The 19,793-nt window shown below is 31.7% G+C and overlaps 1 protein-coding gene across 1 annotated transcript in view; it reads left to right on the top strand.

Annotated features, from left to right (window-relative positions):
* The first annotated feature begins 264 nt into the window (after nucleotides 1-264).
* Nucleotides 265-19,793, top strand: part of LOC129960727 (elongation of very long chain fatty acids protein 4-like) — a 52,652-nt gene continuing 33,123 nt past the window's right edge. The window contains exon 1 of the mRNA XM_056074328.1: nucleotides 265-355. The gene's annotated coding sequence lies outside the window, so the exon portion shown is untranslated. The remainder of the gene's footprint in view (nucleotides 356-19,793) is intronic.

The following is a 19,793-nucleotide window of genomic DNA, read 5'->3' as shown; positions in this document are numbered from 1 at the left end:
AAAATATGTTTTTATTTTTCAAGTGAACATGGGAGGCAAAGTTCCAAGTATAATAAATAATGTAGTAGAGCAGAAAAATTATAACAATTCATGAAAGAATAGTTTTAACATCGAAAATATTATATATAGAAGCACTGGAATTTTGAAAACAATTATATTATTTCAGATCTGAATTTTTTTCTAAGTAGAAAAGCCTGTTCAAACATATCTGTGAACATTTAATCATGCTTTCATTCTTTTGTCGACCTAGTTTCTTTACATTATCAAAGAATGGGTAAGCCTAGATATAAAAGCATAATCTGCTCATAACGTTTGATTCTTAGTTAGAGCGTCTGCAGCTAATATTTTCTCACAGGTAGGAAATTATTACCTATTTTCTTTAAAAAAATGTCAATGATTTCTTGCCAATCTGTGCATGTAAACCAGAAAATTGCATATAGTTTTAGAATTATTTTTCCCCTCTTTTCTTTTCAGAATTTCTTGTCTATAGAAAAGATTTTTTTTTTAATTTTAAACCATCGTATACATTGACCTTTATCGTAACCTCAATTACATTGATTATTTAGGTCATAAAATAAGCAATTTAATGCCATGATTATTCAAACATTGTTTGTGAAATTATTTTTTCTAAAAAGCGTTATGTAGCTCCAAATAAACACAAATAATCACATTTAGATATTATCAATCATATATTTTAACAAAAGACTAATATCTCATACGTTGTTTGAAGATAAACAACAAAACGGTAACATGTTGTTATACCTTCAGAGAGAAAATTTGCTTTCTTGAAATTTATAATAATATTTTACTAAAATACTTTAAAAATAAAGTTAGAAGAGTTAGTTTAAAGTACTTGAAAAATAGCGTGAGAATAGTTTCGATATTTTTTTGAAAATTTTGTTCTGATAGAATCTCACGTCTTTGCCTGAAATGTAAAATCAAAGAATATTTTAGATTTAAAATGAAACACTCTTAAATGCGGTGCCAGGATAATTTAATGTTTCTGATTTGAAATACTGGCAATTGCAAAATAATAATAATAATAATAATAATAATTTTCCATATTATTTTTGCTATGTTGGAATCGTAAGAATACTTCGATACCAGTTTTCGGAATTGATCATTTAGTTGAGCTGGCTGACTTTTCAAATTCTTTTATCAATAACAAATATAACAAACAAAATACATTATCAGAGAAACATCAAAAATTTTCTGCCCAAAGCTTATGATAGGAGTTTTTAAGATAAATGCTGTATTGCACCAGCTGATCTTACAGTAGAAAGATTTGGATTTGAAATCCAATGACACAAGGAAGCCATAAACCATCTGGTTTGGTTGATGGTTTAACTTTTAGTTATGACATGGTCAGCAAATGTAGTTAAATGGTATTCAGCTGACAGCATTGTTCTTAAAAGGTTAAGCATGTGTTATAAGAAGAAAAAATACTGTTGAAAGAATTTGAGAATATGAGCAAATTATTATAATGAGGGAGTTTGACAAGAGGAGGGAACAGCTTAGAAATTGATTCCAGGATGAGATTTAGTACAACTGTATTATACCGTTAGGGCGCTCAGTCATGAAAATATTGACGTGAAACAGCAAGCTAATTCCAAGAAAATAGCATTTCAGCTTTTGGTATTGCTTATATACTAAGAAAGTTACCATGATCGTTGAGCATCCGAACGGCACAGTTGTCAAGGTGCAGTTGTAGATCCGCGAGGTTAAAGTTGCGATCCTTCTTGGGTTTTTTTTTAATTATTTAAATTAAATTAGTAATTTACAGTTAGGGTTTGTTTATTTATAGTAAATTATTTAAATTAAATTAGTAATTTACAGTTAGGGTTTGTTGATTTATAGTAAATTATTTAAATTAAATTAGTAATTTACAGTTAGGGTTTGTTGATTTATAGTAAATTATTTAAATTAAATTAGTAATTTACAGTTAGGGTTTGTTGATGTATAGTAAATTATTTAAAGTAAATTAGTAATTTACATTTAGGGTTTGTTGATATATAGTAAATTATTTAAAGTAAATTAGTAATTTACATTTAGGGTTTGTTGATGTATAGTAAATTATTTAAATTAAATTAGTAATTTACAGTTAGGGTTTCACGATTTATAGTGAGTACATAATTAATTGTTATATTACTCACTTTTTATATAATGAATATACATATTCTTCAAACACTTGAATTGTAATTTACAATTTATTATATTTTAAATAATTATAAATATAGGTCTTTTAATTTTTTAATAAAAAAAATTAATTTAAATTCACAAATAGTTGTTGTTGTTATTTATGGCACTTGACATAGACAAGCCCGCTGACGAAGTCATCGATTTAAGCCGAGTTTGTGCAGTAACTTCTGAATGAAAATGCCCCTGAGCACCCGAGGACAGAAGTCTGACTTCTAACTCATATGAAGATGACATTCACTTGCGAAACCTATTTTTACAAGTGAGCTCTTTCACGCACCCCACAGACAGAGCACAAGGTAAAGAACAACAATTTCCGAACCAGGACTCGAATACGAGACGCCCAGATCATGGGGAAGAAGCGCTATCCCTAGGCCAGGATGCCGGCTCATTTATAAATAGTTTCAATTAACATGTCATTGAGTACTAAGTACATGCATATCAACTTCAATAAATTTAACTATTCACTGTTATGACAAATTAAATTAAGGATTATATTCGATACTCCCATGATGATAAAATCCAGGAATTGACGAGTTTTCTTTAGATATCTAGAAGAATAAGAGTTATAACCCTGAAGAATTTCAAAATATAGTTGTAATGCCATACCTATTTAACCTTTTGTATGCTGATGATACTTAAAGGTGAGATTTAAATCATCTGATATCTTTGCAATACAACTATTTATTTCTGGCATTATTCCAAAAATAGGAATAGAACAACTCCGACGACAAGTAGCAAATATTAGCTGACTGCAGAAATTAAAAATATAAATAAATTAATCAAGATATTCTAATTAATTTTAAAGTTTTTCATTCTTTTCTAGGTTTATTCTCTATAAAACCTACTTAAGGATGAAAAAAATAACATCGAAAAATTTATAGTAAAATAATTTCATAAAAGAAGGGTTAAACTTTGGTTGCTCATTTTTTGTTGTTGTTTTGTTATTGTTAGTTATTGTTAATACAGGTTTTAATTAATGTTTTCCGATAACATTTCCTCGTTTGGAGTTATGCTGATATTGTTTTCTGATGTTCGTATGCAAGTGCATCTAGATTGGAGAAACAAATATTTGTGGAAAAAAAGTTTCTTCCCCAAATCTTCATTCAGGTTTGAACACTTATTGTAATTTGCGGCTACCTACTAGCGCTCTCAATAATTTAACATTTGCTTGCTACTATTTCCTTTGGAATACAGATGTCAGAAACGTTTGGTCATGCATTTAATAAATTATCAGAAATAATGATTAATTATGAGCTTTAATTCCTGAACCAGACACGTTTTCATACAATTAGAAGAAATCTTACTACTTGAGAACTGTGCAGATCGGCCGCTCATTGATCAAAACAATATATTAGAATGTAAGTTGTATCAAAAATTGGAAGTTTATTTTCATGGAGCTACCTATTTTTACACGTAATAAATTTTATGACTGAGCATTATAAAGATGTACTATCACTATGCTAAATATCATCCAGAAATCAGTTTTACAACCTGTACCTCACCACTATCAGTGACACAACCGTTATTATTGAAGTAATTTTGCATTTTAAAGAAAGTATTTTAAATACTGCAATCCAGAGAATTTATTACACATTTAATTTCAGATGTAATAAAAAATGATATTAGAATATCTGAAAAATCAGATAAAATCATATTTGTGAGCTATCATTGAAAGCTTTCGCTTTAAAAAAAAAGACTAGACAAACTGAAATATGAAAATTTTCAGAAGGAAACATTGTATAATTATGTACAAGTATGGATGAATAAAAAATAAATTAAGTTCATTCCTAAAATTCATCCAAAAATTCAAAATTCTGTCTAATTCATAAATAGCCTTGTAAGAATATAAAAAAAAACAATTTTTAGGAATTTTATCTTTCAATTTTGTTTCCATTATCAGTTCATAATTAATTTAAAATCAACTCAACAATATTTAGTAAAAACTGCTATTCTTAAAAATCAACAAATTTGTTTTCAGTTATTCACCCGACGTAAATAAAACGAGATTTCATTAAAATGATGCATTTAATGCCAAATGCATTCATAGTATTGCTTTTTACCGCTTTAGTTTTCCTAAAATTCAAACGCTGTAAAAAATATTCTGTGTTAGTAATTCTTGTTGACATTATTTTTTGATCTCACTCTGTTTATATATAAATCTATATACAGTGTCGCCATAAAATAATTTCCCCTGCTTGAGCTAAAATGAATGAAAGAAATGAAACCACATTTCATATAAAGACTAGACTTTAGATCCAGCAGAGGACGGAAAACAGTGCCAGATGATGCAATAGCAGATGTTGCTATAGCAGTGTTCGACGACACAGGAACTAGTAGTAGTTCAAGCGCTCATGCAATTGCGGGAAAAACTGATATGCCCTATGCTGCAGTATGGAAAATCTTATGCAAAACGTCGCATTTCTATCCATATAAGATCTGTTGATCGTGGCAAACATTAAAATTCACAGATCATGAAAAGCGCTTCATTTTCGCTTTACTGCTTCTTGCCCGAGTGGAGGTCGATATTGACTGGCCTTGGAAAATGTTGTGGGGAGATGAGGCTCATTTTTATTTGAATAGGTCTGCCAATGCACAGAATTGCCGTTTTGGGGCACTTGAACGTCCCACAGTGATCCAAGAAATGCCATTGCATTCCCCAAAATATTACTATGTGGTGCTGTTTCAAGGCTAAGTTCATAATACTTTTCGGGGAATCTCATTCAAGCAGCAAGTTGCCCCGTTGTGAAAAATATGAACAAATGCTGCAGACTTTTGTTATTCGTCAATTACAGCAAAGGCAATGCTTGGACTCAATAAATTTTCTGTCAAATGGAGCATGGGAATATATTCGTCATTCAATACAGAGTATTTTACGACGGTGTTTCGGATACTGAGAGAGTCAATATTTTCAGACGGAATAGTCAGTATTTCAGACTATCAGTCAATATTTTCAGACGGAATGGCTGCTCCGTCCGGACATCACTCCATGTAACTTCAGTAGTGGGGGTACCTGAAATCCTTAGTGTACGCTGGTGGCGTTCCAAACCTGCATGTCTTGAAAAAGAACATAAGACGGGCTGTTATGAACAAAGAAATTGACAGCTTGTAGAAAACGTCATACACCGTATGCCAGGGGAGGTGAAACTTTATGGTTTAACGTGCCATTTTTTCTAAAGAAATGTTTAATGAGGTATAGACGTGCCGTCAAATAATTTTGATTTATGATTATGGGGGAAATAATAAAACTAAATACTCAAAACTCTTGAGTATTTAGCGCAACCATTACTACTATAGAGCGCAAATACATTTTGCGCTCTATAGTAGTAATGGTTTTAATTATACGTGTAATTCAAATTAAAGTAACAATAGTGTGACTTCTTTTGTTGGAAATTAGATGACAAATAACTTATATTCAGATTGCAAGATATTACTTTTGGTAGAATGCATGCTGAATTGGAATCATGTGCCAAACGGTTTCTAAGAGAGTCTTGAATGTTACGTAGATGAAAATATGGTTTGATTAATGGTAGAGGTACATGAAAATATGGTTTGATTAATGGTAGAGGTACATGAAAATATGGTTAAAATAGCATGAGTATGAGTTTCCAAAATTTCGTTGCCGGCATTTCTACTTATATTGCACGTTAATCTTTTTGTTTCAATCAATTCCGCCTTTTTCCTTGTTTCAGTAAATTTTTGAATCCATATTGAGCTAGACTGGAAATCAATCAGTTGCATTTCAAATTCTTCAATTTTAAACTAATCAAAATGGGACAAGTTCAGTTTATCAAATGAAATCACTTCAGGATACATAATAAACTTGAGCGTTTCCGACAATTCTTTGAACTGAGAAAATCAGGCTGAAAATTCCTTGACTGACGAATTAATTACGGAAATAAATTTTTCAATAACTTTTTCTACGTCTGGTTTCTCATGTACATCTAAATCTTTGATATATATATATATTTTCACATTTAGGAAGTACTTGTAGTTTTTTTTTTTTATAATATCGTTCCTAAAGCATGCAATCCAGCTTCAAAAGCACGAATGAGAACAATCATGACGATAATTGTTTTATTTGTGTCTTGAAGCTTTACGTTTAATTCATTGAAATATTGGCATATGTCTGTGGAAAAACATCCATTTTGAGAGCCACATAACATCCAACAACTGTGGATACTGTTCAATTCCCCGTACATTTTGCAGAAACCGTCTGATTTCTTCCAAGCAGTCAACAAATCTTTGAAGTATATTCCCGCGGCTCAACCAGCGTACATTATTATACATTAGTAAGCCATTATCCATCGAGTTGACTTCATCCAACAAAGCCTCACACTTTCGCTTATTTAAAGCCTAGAACGATATTAGGTTGATTATTTTTGTGACTAACGCTGCAACATTATCAAGAGATGTTAAACCACTCTCAGAACACAAGGCTTGTTGGGGAATAATGCAATGGAGTTCAAGAATCGAATGTCCCACGTCTGTTTGAAATAAACTAATAAAACTATTTTTTTGCCCACTATATTTGGAGCGCCGTCAATTACTGAAATAATTCTTTTCAAATCAATTTCCTTCTCAGCAAGCGAATTTTTAACAGCTGTACAAATATTTGGGTCCCTTTTTAAATGGAATGGAAACACTCGCGTTTGTTTGTAATACTTATGAAATATGACGTGCACAGGGAAGGTCAGCATATTGAAAATGTTGCCGGAATCCAGGGGACCCTAATGCCGATAAATAAAATATTATTTTCTGGTAGTTTCACAAATACATTCATAGCAGAACTCCTACAACGCCAATATTTTCCCTGTCGGCAATTTTTGGTACTAATTTTTTTCAGCTGAATTCAATTTTCCATGCTTTCCGCAGTCTGCATATCAAATGTGGTTTCATTTCGTTCATTCATTTTAGCTGCAGATGCCGCCAAGCAGAGAATGCTGTTATATAGACACGCTGCATATTTCACTCAAATAGAAATATATTTGTTATTACATTATATACAATTCTTTCTTTAAAAATATTTTTTAGATCAATTTAAAAATTATATATAGTTTGTAACTCGCTCTTCATTTTTGGATTTTAGTTCAAACCCCCTTTTATGTTTAATCAAATCCTTCATTCAAATTTTTTTTTCCATTATTTAACATATGATGAAAAGTTTGATCTGCAGAATTTTCAAAAGCATTCATTCATGAATTGAAATATATCAAACTCAACATAAAATTTTGCCCTAAAATTTTTATTTAAAGCATTAAATCAAATATTAATAAATATATTAAGACATTATAATTAGGGATTGCAATATCGGATCAAAATTTCAATACCGCTATTCGGTATTTTTTAGATCTTAATACCGGGAAACCGGTTTTAATACCGGTAATAGAAATTTTAGAAAAATAAAAAAAAAATACAGGCGTTCTTTGTTTTAGTTGCCAGTTTTATTAGAGAGTGTAAATATCACAAAAAATAATTTGTAACTTATAAATTATAACAGTATATAAAGAATCACAAAAAAGTAAAGGAACATCTTATTTATTTAAATCACAAACAAGTGTAAATATCACTATTTAGTCTGTGGTACTATTACAAATTTTTGAAATGTGATCTTAAAAAACATAATGCATCAATTGTACTCTCATTAAGCCTGAAAAGTAATTTTATGCAAAAATTATAAATTGCCGATAACGCTCTTTCGGCGTCTACGCTAGTTGGTGGTGCAGTTAGCAATACGCGATATACTTTTTCCAAGTATTTACCTGTAAATCAATCATCTTCAAATAAATCGATTTCTCGTCGGATGGTTTTGGATATAGCTAATTTCTGTATTGTATTTTGGTTTGTTGAAATTTTTTTTATTTATCGCTAATTCTAATTTTTGTTCAAGAAACAATTGCTTTTCATTATCGATATTAGTGCCATCATAATCTCCGATAATTGAACCGAATTATTCTGAATGTGGATAGGTTTTTGGGTAAAAAATTTTAAGAAAATTTACTATAAACTTAATCAGATTTGAATTGGTTATTTTCTTTTCTTCTTTTTCATTTTCATTTTTTAAAATCATTATAATTATGTAAATACCATAAGACATTTTCTATTTCGATATGCCTTTCTTCTGTGCGATTTTTCAATGTAATATATAATTCTTCAGATAGTGATGTGTGCTGTTCTTTCAGTGATTGCAACATGAAATTTATTGTTGTATTAACTGTTAATAAATTAGAATCTCCCCCACATAATGCCTCAATAGTCAGTTTTATTGGAAGTAGAGCTGATACAGTTCTGGATATTAAGTCGAATTCACTGTCTGAATAATTAATTTGCAGGTTTATGTTGATTATTGCTTTTTGGATTAGATTTCTCAGTTTCAAAAATCGTTCCATCATCAGGCGTAAACTGTTCCAACGTGTTTTAGAATATAATATTAACATATATTCTGTTTTATTTTCAGTTAGTATATATTTTAGTAATATGTAATTTTTTATAGGGGAACATTTAAATATCATAACAACTTTTCGAGGGGAAAATGTGTTTTTTATTATAATGTCTTCTCTCCGGAGATTGTAATAATTTTTCCGAAAACAATAGCACAAATCGGTGAATAAAATGACCATATTGTAATAAATAAAATAATAACATGAGAAGTTTGCTAACTTATTTAATAGAAAAAGGTAGACGAAAAATAATATAAATGGCTTATGTCTGAAGTATAAATGTGAATACCTAAAAGAATAATTAAATTGTAACTTATAAAAGAAACTTTAAGTTCAATATCATATGTATGCAAGAATTGTATTAATTATTATTTCAGCATGATATTCCCTTATTAAAGTGTCAAAGTTTTCATCTAAAAGCTGTCTCTTTATTTTAATAATGTATGCTTGTAATCAATTCATATTTCTAATTTTTCAACAGATGAATATAGAATTATTATTTTTACAACAAAATTTCGAGAATCTTAACATTGGGTTTAACACTGAACTTAATACTCAAAAATCTCCATTTGCTCTATCCCTTAAGGAAACTTTTCGCCCTGGAATTTGTCTTAAGGACGAAAGCAAATCGGTAATTAAAATTGTAATTACGTTTTTAGCATTCTTAATGAGTAATGTTCAGTTTCACTTAGGAAAAAGATGCGATTGCCTCATAAATAATAGCCCTTAACAAATCAATAATTCCCCTATTAGAATAAGGAGCAGCCATTCTTTATAATTCCTCGAAATATTCACAAAATTCACATGTCAAAATAATACCTTTAAATCTACAAAGTTAAAGAAAACTGTTGAAGCGTGACTCAAAACAGTTAAAGATAAACGCAAAGAAGACTGTACACACCTGCAAATTCCTTTCATATTATTCGACTTAATACGCCTATTTTATACTCAACAATATCTATTAAATCTGAATTTTCTGGCTAATGTGTATAAATCTAGATGTCATGTTAAAGTGTGATTTTATGATTAATCGCTTTTTTTAGAATTCATTTCCTCTATTTTGAAGCTGCATTGATAATCCCATAGTTAAACCTTGACTTGGAAAATCATTTTATAAAGAAATAATTTTGTCTGTGAATAAAAAAGTTTTAATTGAATCTTACAAAGTTTCATATAAAATAGCCAGATGTAAAAACACATCACACCATTGGTGAAGAGCGTATTTTGCCAGCAACAATTGAGATTGTAGAAACTATGTTTGGAGATAATTTTTCAAAACAATTGCAGTTTGTACCTGTTTCAAATTATACTGTTGCTCGTCTAATTCGTGATATAGCTGAAGATGTACAGTGTCAGCTTTTCTCGAAGTTGGGTGACAAATTGTTTTCAATGATGAAGCAATTTGATTACTTGATGAAGCAACGGATAGTAATGAAGATGCTCATTTAATTGCCTATGTTCGATTTGGTAATAATATGTCAGTAGTAGAAAAACTACTTTTCTTCAAACCAATAGAACTCAAAACAACGGCCCTGACATTCTTTGCTATTTTAAATGATTTTAAGAACGAGGCAAACATAGAATGGAAAAATTGCATCGGAATATGCACCGATGGTGCTGGTTCAATGTCCGGAATATTCCAAGGTATACAAGCACTTGTAAAACAAAAATCACCTCAGTGCGTCTGGACACATTACATGATTTACGGAGAAGCTTTGGCTTCGAAAGAAATGAGTTCCTGGTCTGAATATTGTGTTAACTACGGTTGTAACCATAGTAAATTATATAAAAATGAGACTCCCTGAAATTTAGAATCTTTTCCGCACTTTGTAAAGACATTTGTTCAGTTCATTTAGCTTTACTATTTTATTGCGAGGCAAGATGGTTATCGCGTGGGAAATTTTTACATCGTGTTTATGAATTAAGAGAAGAAATCGCCATTTTCCTAGAAGAAGAAAACAGATCTGTGGCCGAGAATTTCCGCTATGGTTTATTTGTGATGAAATTGAGCTACTTGCTCGACATATTCGAGAAATTAAATAACTTAAATCTTCAACTCCAAGGAGCAAATAAACATATGTTGGATACGAGTGATAAAGTTAATGCTTTTTGTGGAAAATTAGAATTGTGGAGCAGAAATTTAAAGCAAAGAAATCTAACAATGTTTGCAAATGTGGATGATTGTACTAAAACTTACAAGGCTGAAGAAAAACATGTAAAAGTTGTTTTTGTAACCACCTAAAATCATTTAGCCATGCTGGCAAAGAATTTTAAAAAGTATTTTCTCGCTGACGACAAACTGATAGCAAGTTACGAGTGAGTTAGGAATCCATTTCATAAGACTCCTGAAGGACTCTCAATTGATGAGGAAGAAAAATTTATAGACTTCATGACAAGTGGCAAAACTAGAAGACCATCTATATCTATATCTATACTTATAATAAAGCTCAATGTGTGTGTGTGTGTGTTGGCGCTCTACAGGCCAGGTCATTTGACATACAGCTATCAAATTTGGTACATGTATACCTTAGAGGTCGGGAATGTACACCTGGGGTCCATTTTTTTGAAATTTTAATTAGAATTTTAATTATTAATTAAAAACTAACTTTCCCGCCAAAAAAATCTTCCATTTTCCCCACCGCCAACTTTTCCGCCAAAAAAAATCTTTTATTTTTACCACCGCCAAATGAGTTAGGCTTCAGTTGTTTTTTTCTCCCAACAGTAATGAGGCTAGGGTTAATATTTTTCGGCCGATTATTTCAAACGATTCTGTTTATTTTCTTAATGTTTTATGCATTTAAAATTAAACATTGTTAATTAATCCATGTTTCAGATTCATTCTGAAGTACTTTTGAATTAAAATAACACAGAATAAAGGAAATTTAAAATGTATAACTTGCATAGCGTTACCCCAAATGCCGTAGAAAAATTCATGCATTTGCGTTATCGTAACTGGCGAAGAAAATTCACGCATGCGCATTAGTTCTGACTGTTGGCATGACAACCAAAGAATGATTTAAATTATTTTTAGGTTAGTTGCATGCTTTTGTAAGTAAATTGTATTTATGTTAGTTATATATTTTTTGTATATGCTTATAGTTTTAAGTATATCGTTTTTTAAGTATTTTTTTTAAACCTGTGTTCGACCGATTATTTAAACGATTCGTTTTATTTTCTTAGTGTTTGATGCATTTAAAATGAAACATTGTTAATTAATCGATCTGTTCATGATGAATTTCAGAAAATTTTGTTGACAAAGTCTTGAGATATTACATAAATTAAAAAAGATATTCTTTAGTGCTCATAAAGTTTAAACGCTCGGTGACTCTGTTATCAGTAATCATATTATAAAAAAATGCTTTGTTTCAGTAAAAAATATTATGATATTAATTGCAGATTCATTCTTTCCACTTTAATTTAAAGCATAAATTCTACGGCAGCTAACAGAAAATTAGAGAGATAATATTACGTTATGACTGAAGGCATTTATAATATTATGAGTGAATTATATGACTATCAAAATTAGAAGTTTTTAAATATTTTGATGAAGAATCTATTAAAGTAGCGTAAAATATTTAATTATTAAAATTTAAACGAACATTAAGATTGGCGAACCGGCTGGTCGCCAAAGTCGGCTAGTATAGTAATAAATCACTATTTGAATTTTGGGCAGGAATAGAGGATGATTTTAATTGCACTAAAAACAAGGACATTTCGCATTCTATTACCATTTTCAACATCCTACCTTTGTGAAACTGGATTTTCTGCTGTGGCTACTTTGAAGACAAAATATAGATCTCGGCAGAACTGAGAGTGGCTATTTCTAATAGTAAGCCTACCTTCGAAAAACTTTGCTCTGCAAGACAAGCCTCAGGAAATCACTAATAATTATTAAATTTGTTTTAATTTAGTATGTTTTGATTAAATAAATTTTGATTTAGTAAGTTGTTTTACTTTAATAAGTTATTAAATATGTCGCAATGTATTTTGTTTTCTATGTGTATGTGTGCTTTCCTTCCTTTCAGTCAGTTAATCATTTTTTTTAAATAATATTTTTTCTTGGATATTCTCGCGCCTCCCTAGGGGGGCGCGCCCCACAGGTTGAGAATCGCTGAATTACGTGAATTTGCATATATCAAAAATTCAACATAAATGAAAAAAAACAAATCTTCGCTCAAACTCGAATGGTCGATCTTACAATCAGAACCCGAAGACAAATCCAATAGCCCGAGACGGCAAGCGCAGATTTCATCAAAATGAGACGTTGCTATGCGACAACGCCGCACTGTTATAAGGCAGATTTCCTTCTGGAAAGTGTAATGGGAGTTGTGTACTTCAAATTATTTTTCTTTGGAGAATTGTCATTTTTCATTGTCTGGCTTCAGTGATAATAGTAAAATATCTCGTATTCGTATTACATGAGCAATGTCTTCGTATTTTCGACTTTTCGATGAAGATTCAAAGACTTTTACCTTATAGGTAACATTGGAAAGTTGCCTTAATACTTGATAGGATTTGAAATTCTTTTTGAAGAGCTTTTCTGGTAATATTACTTAAAGCATGGCGTAAAGATATATACCAAATCAGTAGGCATATACTTTATTAGATGATGTGTAGTAACATAAATCATGGTAGAGCTTTTGTAATGGCGTAGCGAATATAATAATCAGTACATACAACGATGCATTCGTTTCCACCTAGAGATTTAAGAAATCTTTTGAGTAGATATATATTCAACACGATTAAAAGGGCTTTTATTGGAGGCATTGATCACATGGTTTCTGAATAACACACTTTCTTCTTTGGTATTCTTTACATTGCATTATTGTAGCAACGTACGCTTCAACAGAGGCCAGGCCTATAAAATATTTTTCGTCATCTGTCGTAAGTCTTTGAAAATTTCAAGTGAGTGGCCGTTGCTGCGCCATGAAAGTGTCAGAGAATTTTTAATCGTAAATGTTTAGGAAAAATTGGCAACTACCTTTTTCCTGAAGGATCAAAACTTTTCTTGCTCAAAATCCCATCGATTATCTCAGTCTGATTTACCAGACTTTTTGACTTTTAGCATGATGGGATGGTGGCTGATATCTCGCCATCTTTACAATGATCATTGTAGTCCTAGGTCGATGACTGAGTTAAACGCACTTATTCCTTCAGATAGGGTACCGTCTTCAATGGGGTTTCCAGAAAGCCTATCGGTACCTTCAGATTTCTTTCCACTTTTGTACGAAATAGTGATGTCACATTTTAGAAATCTTAAAGTTCATATCGCCAATATTCTCGATAGATCCATTAATTTAACTAGCTAGCACAATGAATGATGATCCTTAACAATCGTAAATGACTTTCCAAACAAATAAGGGTGAAACTTCGTGATGCCCAAACTGAGGCAAGACACTCTTTTTCAGTGGTGGAACAGTTTTTCCTCAACATTTGATAAAATTCTAGATATAAGCTGTAACTTTTTCTGTTTGTTCTTGTCATTGGATTAATACGGTATCAATTCCTTAACCACTTTCATTTGTGTATTGTCCAGTGGGAGTCTTTTCGTTAAATAAACTGAATATGGATTTGGAAATAAGAGCCATTTTCAATCCTTTGCGGTTTCTCGTTGCTGTTGAGTACACACAAACTTAGAATTGCTCTTTAATAAAATTTGAAGTGCCTGAATCCGTTGACAAAAAAACCTAATTAAAGCGATGGTAGTAAGAACAAAATACAAGAAAGCTTTTATTATCGTGCGGTTAGGGAAATCCTGAGCCGCGTTTATTTTATCTGGATTTCTTTTTACACCTTCACCTGATACTGAATGACCAAGAATCTTGATTTTCCTGGAACCAAATAGGCACTTTTGAGGATTTAAAATATGTCCAGCTTCTTAAATACACCGTAATTCACAGTAAAAACTCTCGAGGTGTCCAGGGACTCTGGGAGAATATCACTATGTTATTTATCTATGTAACGTAGACCTATCTGTCACTTAAAGTTATGCAAATTATTCATAGTTCGCTCAGATGTTGCTAGAGCACGTTACATAAGCCGAGAGGCATGACTTTGAATTCATAAAAAAAGCTTTATTTGTGACAAAAGCCGCCTTTTCTTCATGTACTTCGATTTGTCAATATCTTGAATAAAGAACCAGTGAAAAGAAATACTGCGCTCCACTCAAGTAATCCAGAGTGTCATCAAGACTCGGTGAAGTAAACGTCTTTCTTCGTAGTTTTGTTTAGACGGCTGCAATTCACACAAAGACGCCAATTGTCCTCCCCTTTCTTAACTAGAACGACAGGCAGAGACTAAAGACTTTCTGATGGCTTAGTTATTCATTTTTGTAGCATCATTTCAACTTGCTCTTGAATAACGCTGCAGTCAATAGACGGCATTATATAGGGCATTTGGCTAATAGGAGAATGTTTTCCAGTATCAATTTTGTGTTCAATGTTATTTTGGTGTTGACGTTCTTACGATCTTCCTTGAAGACATTTGGGAATGTATTTAAGAGATCTAATAGTTTCTTCTGTTGCCCTTTGCTTAGAGTCGGCGCTAACAACCGAGTGTAATTGATGGGTACACTTTCTTTCGAAATGTCCCTGTCAGATAAAACATTCAACAAATAGAATTAACCAATTCAGCACAGCGTATGTGTATGCCCTTCGGAATGCACCGAACTTGATTATGTCCATTACAGATCCACAATTCTCTGCTTTTATTAAAGATAGTGGTAATGTTAGGTTAAATGGCAACTTCCTGTCTCACTAAAAAAAAGTTTATTGCTTTAATGACTTGTCGATGGAGATCTATAACAGTGGGCCGGCGAATGTCCTCGAATGGGTTTTGGACGGTCGCTGTGGGATTCTGTCGACTGATATTTTAGGTGTTGTGGTTGTCATTAAAATATAAAGGAGAACCACATCCGTGATTTCGGTGATAGATATGGAAGACAGCTTCACTCTCTCGGCAATAGCGTATGACATTCTAGGACGTTACAGTGAGCGCACATTAGACGATTATTGATAGTACTCTTTTAATCGGTCTTTCTTTGATCTCTGATCTACCATATGTTGACTGGCACAACGTTGGGGTCTCGAAAAAAAAACAGTTTCAACACGTTCATTGGAAATGGGATTAAGAGATCTTTCAATTTCCCCTCTCACAGTGGTTTGAATTGATTGTATGTCCATTTGAGGATCCATCACTTATTCTTTGGATTTCTTCACGAACGATTTTACGAATCAATGATGATGAGCCATTTTCTACGTCGTCTGAGGCTATTAGAATAGGCAAGACAGTAATCTTCGGACGCCTAATAGGCCGTTGCTGCATTCCTTCAATATTATTACGCAATTTATGAAAATCAGTTGTAGTTTTAATTTCTTTCGTTAATAACACCTGGTACACATGCTTTGCAATTCCTATCATCAGATGCGACATTTTATCCTCTTTTGGTATGTTCCAGTTTATTTGGTGACAAAGTCCTAAAAAGTCTTGGATATAAGATTGAATTGATTTATCGGGCTTTTGAGGACGGTATTTAAGATTTTCCTTCGTTCTTCTTACATATAATTGAGTATCATCAAAAGTATTTTTCAGCTCCGTTTCAAAAAAGTTGCATGATTCGAGCAAGTCCTCATCATTGTCATACCATCTTTTTTTTGATGAATTTGAATTCCATCCAAAAAGACGTGAACATTTACAGCAAGAGAAAGAATTGATTGAATTTTGACACTCTGAGATACTATGGTAGCCATTTCTTTGGGCCCTGCCCGTGTTCGCATGTAAGGATTGTTGGCTTTCTGGGCTCAAACATAGCACTGGTTGAGAGCTCTACCTCTGATTTATTCAGCATTTTCTTTGTTTTCTTAGCAACTTAATCGTAAATTCCATATTCCAGTTGGAGCTGCTTCGTCGAATTTCTTTTCCTGCCAGAATAAATTGAATACCCGGCGTCTCCACTAAATATGTCATGTAGAATTTTGCACAGTCGGATTGAAGATAGAAAAAAATCCTTTATCTCCTAAATGCGAAGTAAACATTTAGATAACTTAAACTGTCATCAGCTTGATAGCATATCTTATATGCAACTGAAGAATTCGATATTCAAATTAAGTTAATTTGCAGCATATAATGAATTTTCATACCTTTTAATTGCATAAGTTTACAAAGATCGGAAATTTAACATAAATAACATAAACAATCAAAGGTCCGCACTCAAGCTAGAATCTTAGAGTTGACGACTAGAAAATCAAAAATGCAGCCACTAGGCTACGGAGCAATCGCAGACATCATCAAAATATGACAATATTTAAAAATTCCTAAAATTCACATGGATCTGTTTTTAATCAAATAATAATATGCTGAAGTTTTACATAAATTTAATGAACTAGCCATTTGGGATGATTCGCCCAGATTATTCGAATTTTAGGAAGTCAAAATATTAATAAGGCAAAAAAATTGAAGTTCATCTTTTAGTTGATAAAACTGTAAAGGCTGATTTTAAGTTAATCGGTGTATTATAAATTATTGTTCGTACGCATTAAAAAGAACATATATATACGTCGGAATAAAATCGGAAAATCCTACTACAAAATTTATGTCCAAAGAAAATAACTATTTTAGTGTTAAATTAACATTGGTTAAATTGCGATTTAATGATTTAATAGATAAATATGTATTGAAAATTATTGAAAACGAAGAAAAAAATTGTTCGAAAATGAAACTATGATTAGAGAAAATTAATGTGAAATAATTAATAATAAAACGAAAAAATTATTTTTATGATATAATGGATTTGGAAAATATGAACAAAAGTTTCCATAAACCATGTCACAGCCAATACCTAACTGGCGAAGAATAAACCCATTTTCTCCCCATTAAATTTTTTGTTTGAAACATATTTCTATCATAATAATTTCTTCTGTATCTTCGACGACACGGCGAGGCTTCCAATTAGGATATCAAATAAAGAAGTTTGCAGTGACATTAATTAATTAAGCCAATCATCGAATTAAGTGTAGTGATAAATTATCATGAAATTAATAAAAGCTTCACGAGGTTCATTCAAAAAATACAAATTACACGCAGTTTTTACACTGATCATTTTCACATAAAGCTACCATTAAAGCTTTCTCCTCCGTTATTTTCATTTAATTCGATTTATTCTAGCTTTAAATCATTAGTCCAAGTGCATTTGAAAAATTTCAAGTATGGAAATGAAATAAAGCTAAAAGTATCATTTCATTTTTAAGCTGGCATCATAAATTGTTGTAAGAAACAGTCAAAATTAGGGGCTAAAAATCCATTTTTAGGCATTACTTCGAATCAATAGCAGCTATCGAAACCTTTTAATCATAATTCTTCGTCTAAATGAGGAACTAATTCGGTTAATTTGATTAATTTTTCTGTCTTCAATGTTAAGGAAGTTACCGCGAAATGAAAATGTCCACTCCCTACTATTTCCACCCTTTATCCTTGATGTTCTATCTACAAACTCATCCAATACGGTAATTCGCATTTTTTTTTTTTGTGAAATAATTTTATAAAAACGATTCTGTAAATATATTACTAAAAAAAGCACTTAATTAACAAAATTTTTGTGTCAAAACTATTCGTAACTCTTAAAATGTTCTAAAAATTATATAAATCAACATTTTTTTATACTTTGTTCGGATATCCTTCAGCTTTAATTATTTCTTTTATTCGGTTTGACAATGAATCTACTAATTTCTTTGTAATATCCGGAGAAATAGATGCCCATTCTTTCAATACAGCGGTTTTCACCTGATTTATATTTTTAATATGTCGATTTTTGATTTTCTCTTCTAACTTACTCCACAAATTTTCTTTAGTATTTATGTAGGGTGATTGTGCAGGTGTGTTAAGTCTTTCGGAATTATTATATAATACCCAAAACTTTAACTATATGTTTGAACTATGAACTGTATGTTTGGGATCATTATCTTGTTAAAATATGTAGTGATTTTGTAGATCCATTAGTGCAGCGCTATAATTTAAATTATTTTTCAAAATGTAAATGTACATTTTATTATCCATAATTTCACCAAACATGTGCAATTTATCCATCCCATGTGCGCTTATACTTCCCCAAACTAGAATGTTACCAGCGGGCAAGCTTTATTGTTGCGCTCTGATTCATTGGTGATCTCTGATCATCTTTTTTTATGCCACGCAATTTATCTGTCATTTAATCCAAACACGTTGAGTTTGATCTTATCCCAGAATATAATTCTGTTCCAAAAGTTAGGACTTTTATTAAATTGTCTTTTAACGAATGACAAACGCTTGTTTCTGTTAACTTTCTTGGTAAAAGCACTTTTCTTAAACAGCTAAAGCACTCCATTTCGGATTTTTTTAAAATCCATCTTATGATTAAACGTCTATGCTTACCGGTAAGTATTTTTGGGCGACCACTTCATAACATATTTCCGACATTATTGCGTTGGCACTGTCTCACACACCGCACTGCAGAAAGTGGTATTCTAATAACCCGCGATATCTTTCATAGAGAGTTACAGTTATGAAGTCTCATTATGAGTTTTCTTTCTACAGAGTCATTTCTTTTCCCTTTCGAGCCACTTAAGGTTGCACGTTTAGCAACGAGTAAAGCCGCTTTCCAACGGCCTTTACAGATATGACATAAATCTGCCACCTGACCCGTTGTTAGACCACCCCGCCTGTGGACGTGATCCGGAGTTTCCTGCAAATTGTCAGTAAACTAAACAGACATCAAAGAACCCCGGAAAATCGAAAGAGGGGGGAAGAGGGGAAAATGTGTGCGTCTGAAGACGCGCACAGGTCGTTAGAACGTGGCTTAACGCGAGATTGAGTTAGTAGACATTAGAGTAAAAAAAGTCTCGCAGTAAAAGAAAGAAGAAAAAACAAGTTAGTCCCTCAGATGATATTTCACGCGCAGATTGAATCAATCTTATGGGTTTACAAAGCAAAATGGGGATCTACGAATGCTTTCGAAACCCGAGAATAATAGTGAGTTTGAAATTGTTTATTTGATGAGCAATATATTATGATCATACTATAAGGTTTTCTCTCAAAAATGAAAATAATTTTCACAACTATATGAACAACATTATCCTCCTTTTAAAAAATTCTATCCGTTACTCATTTTCCTTTTTATACATTTTT

This window comes from Argiope bruennichi, chromosome 2 (assembly GCF_947563725.1).
Source record: "Argiope bruennichi chromosome 2, qqArgBrue1.1, whole genome shotgun sequence".
Classification (NCBI taxonomy): domain Eukaryota; kingdom Metazoa; phylum Arthropoda; class Arachnida; order Araneae; family Araneidae; genus Argiope; species Argiope bruennichi.
The sequence above is the reverse complement of the archived record's forward strand: the minus strand, read 5'-3'. Positions and strand labels throughout refer to the sequence as shown.